The sequence below is a fragment of the Octopus sinensis genome, linkage group LG1 (assembly GCF_006345805.1).
Source record: "Octopus sinensis linkage group LG1, ASM634580v1, whole genome shotgun sequence".
NCBI lineage: Eukaryota > Metazoa > Mollusca > Cephalopoda > Octopoda > Octopodidae > Octopus > Octopus sinensis.
Window position 1 is genome coordinate 91,156,262 of NC_042997.1, and position 4,182 is coordinate 91,160,443.

Here is a 4,182-nt window from a genome sequence, read left to right on the forward strand (position 1 = left end):
AAAAAACAGACTAAAATAAAGGTATATATTCTTTCATTTTAGTCTGTATATATATATATCTATAGTATACTAAAACTTAAGGTTTGTCAGTTTTCCTGCCACTTGATCAAGATGATAAAGATTACAAATGAAATAGTAATTTCCCCCTTTAAGAAAAAAAAAATCAAGTTGAAAATGTTGACACTTCAAAGAGTTATTGGAACTATTGGCATCAATCCTTTTTTTACTTACTTTCTTTTTTCCTCCCTTAATCTCTCTATATATAAAGCTGCAGTTGTCTGTGTATGGCAGGTTTGGTAGCCTTCAACTAACACTATCTCCTCCGAGACCCTGTGGCGCAAGTTGACCAAAATTGAGAGTATGATAGAAGAAGGCTTGCTCTTCCTTCCGTAGAAGAAAAAAATTCAAATTGGACCATGTTAAGACCAAAAATTATTTACATCAAAGCGGTGCTTTTTTTCTGTGAAAATCCCTATTTTTTACGATTTTTTTACTGCTGTGTAGCCATTTTTTGGTGTATTTCAACCAGAAAAATGTTCATTTAAAGAGAATAACAAGCTACATAATGCAAAATTTTTACTTTTCAAAAATTCCAATTCTAAAGGGTTGAAACAAACCCAAGCAAGGCCGGGCGATACTGCTAGTCATTTATACAACTTTTGAGTGCCATGGTCTGAAAGAGAAATTCTCCCTATATTTTTATGAGATATTTTTTGAATCATGGGTACTTGATTTTTTTTTCTTAAAATAAATATTAATCTTTATCATTTTAATCAAAAGGCAAGAAAACAAACAGAGACTATCTCTTTATAGACGAAGACCAGTTGCAATGGGAGGAGTTGGATTTCATAAGAATGGAAAAACAAACAACAAATGAGTCGTACCTTATAATGAAACTCTTTTAAGAACATTCAAATGCCACTGCAACATCGAAATCATTGCCTCAGTGAGGTAAATTAGGTAGGTCATCAAGTACATGCTGAAAGGACATGACTAAGCTGCTGTTCAAGTAAACAATGATAATAAAATTAGTCATTATTGAATGGGTAGGTATATTGGACCAGCCAATGGATGTAGTTGCATCCATTTTAGAATTTTCAATTCATGAAAGAGCACTCTTCTGCATTAATTTTCGCACCTGTCATCGCTTTGTACTCATTTAGCGTCTCGCCAATAAGGTCGATATGCTTGTGGCTTGACCCCATCATGATGATGTCGTCAGCATAGGCAGACGTGCTCTTTCCACATCCCAGATCATGCAGGACACCCCACAAAGCCTCCAACTTCCACAGTAATGGCTCGAGAATCGATATGTACAGGAGGGAGGAGAGAAGGCATCCTTGGCGGACCGAACACGAGATGTTGAATGGTTCCGAAAGCTGACCATTCACCCGTATGACTGAGCCTGATGCCGCTGTACAAAGCAGCGATCCACCCATAGAAAACTGGACTGAAACCGGCTGCCTTGAGAACAGCTGCCAGGTATCGATGGTCAACCCTATCGAAGGCTTTAGACTGATCTAAATTGATCAAAGCCCCACACACGCCAGCTTCATTGTCCACCCTCTCTATGATGTAGCACATGAGATAGAGGTTATTATGGATAGACCTGGTCGGCATGGTGCATGTCTGTGCCTTGCCAATCAGCTTGTCCATGACAAGCACCAACCTCTTGGCTAGTACCTTGGCCAAAATCTTCAACTCTGCACCAAGCAGAGTGATGGGCCTAAAGTTCCCTATCATGTCCCCCTTGTTTGGGTCCTTTCTCAGCAGTGCCACCACTCCTTGACAAACAAAAGCAGGAATTCTCCCGTTTTGTTGCCAGTTGCAGTAGACATTTGCTAAGAGGCCCAAAAACAAGTCTCTTGGCAAATGTCTACTAGTACACACTGAAGTCTGTCCCGTTGTCCGTCCCACTGCTTGTCCCAAACAGTTGAAAAGTGCTGTTGAAAGGCTGCACACATCTGCTTCGGTTCAGAAACCTTGCACCCGTTCTGGTCTACCAAATTCAGAATGGTTGCTCTGTTGCCATGCTTCACATCCGCCACATGGGCCCATTGAGAAGCCTTAGTCCCCTCTCCACTTACCGAATGTGCCTTAGCTTTGACAATGCAGCCTTTGTGTTTGGCGTCTAAGTGTTGGTCGAGGGCCAACCTGGCTGCCAACACATTGGTTGCAATGCCTGTCCTAAGAGCCTTGTCTAGTTTTCTAAATCCCAGTTTTCTTTCGTTCTACAGCTAGAATCTTATTAAACTTAATAATATATATATGTTACATTAAAGATATTTTGAAAACAAAAATGTGTAATATGTAATTTCATATATATCTATGTATTCCTGCATGGGAAATTGTTAAAGTAGATATTTATGATAAAAATTTGCACAACATCTGAGTAAAACTTCTCACTACAGTTCGCCTGCATTGAGCATCTCTGACTGTCACTCCCACTTTGTTTAGCTTTCCTCTGCCAGCATGACTGCATTTTATTACATGCAAGATAAGATGAATTTACCTTTAAGAAAGCAGCATGAACTTTCAACCTCCTAAATGCTGGTCGTTTTGCTCCTCACACCAAGCTAAATGTAATCATTAAGTGGAGCCTGACTCAGGTTAATAACCCCTCAGTTCTGGAGTTGGTGGGATTATCCAGAAGTGATGGGAAGAGATCAGATGGTTTTACCCTTTGTCCCAGGGTAAGAGGTAGGTGCTTCATCTTGGACACCACAGTCTGACTCCATTGCTCTCTCCCACATCCTGGATGCTGTGGAAAATGAGCGTCACTGCTTTTGTAGTTGAACAGAACAAAAGTAATGGGACCTGTCAGTGAACTATTTCTTCTAGCCTGTGACGTTTGAGATGGTTTTTTTGGGAGGGGAGGAGCTGGGCCATTAACAGCGAAGTTGTCATTGTTGGCCTGTGAGGGTGCTTGGCTGTTCCAACACCTTAAATCTCATTTTTACTCATGGTAATGCCAAGTGCTTGTTGGCTTGCTTCAGTAGGTTATGTTGAACCTTGTGGTGTGCGACTAATTGAAGTACTTGGGGCAAGACTTCCGTCCCCTACCAAACCACCCTTTTTAAAAAAAACTTCTTTTTTCAACACAAATTCTCCTTTTCGGCTACGAGGAATATAAATCTGCAAAAAAATTGGCATTTAAAAATTACCACCCCACCCCACCCCCATTTCCTTCATTTTAAAACTTTTTTCAGAAATTTTTTTTTCAAAATATGTGGAAAAATATGGAGATTATAATTCTAAAAAAATGTCCACAAATTTTTGTAAAAATTTTTTTTCTAAATATGCGGAAAAATACAGACATGATTCAGGAAAAATTTCAAAACATTTCTGTAGTTACGATTAGGGTTAGGGTTGGGAAAAAAAAAGTCAAAATTGAAGAATTTGGGGGGAAAGGATTTAACAATGCCGATTTTTGGCAATTTTCCGGAACCTCCATATCCGAAAACGGGGATTTCTGGCAAAAGAAATTTTTTAAAGTAATAAATTTGAGAGAGAATGGGTGACGGACGGAAGTCTTTCCGTACTTGGCGTTGAATTGATGTGTTTTCCTTCCTCGTTTTCACTTTTTTTCCTCCTGGTTTTGGATTATATATATATCACAAAGACAAATAGAACAACTAAGTAGAGACGCTGGAGCCGAAAGGAAGCAGAACGTGTTTGGATAATTTAGAAAACTCCACAGTTTCATCAATGGGATCCCATAAAGCATAAAATAAACAAAACGACCCCTGCTCGTGCCGAATGATTTAGAAAGTAAATCTTATAAATTGGACCAAGTTCAGTTGCTTCAAATGCTAAAGTGTTACTCACACACACAAAAACTATATTTAGACAAAGACACGTAGCATATTATATATATTGATCGCACACACTGGTAGTAGTCTGTTTTTTCATGTTTAGATGACTTTTCAATGTACATCCGCGCGCGATAGTATTTATATCACGGATAACAATTTTAAATTTGTTGCTATGCAACAGCCAGCATTATTGACCAATCAATAACGAAAATTTCAACATTGTTTTCGTTTCATTAAATAAAAGTAACCATTTCAGCATTACACTTGGAATATATTCTATTATCATTATTTTTTAAGCAATTAATATACCCCTTACAGTTACGAAATTGCGGGGAATATGTAAGAAATGGTAGTTATATTTGAATTC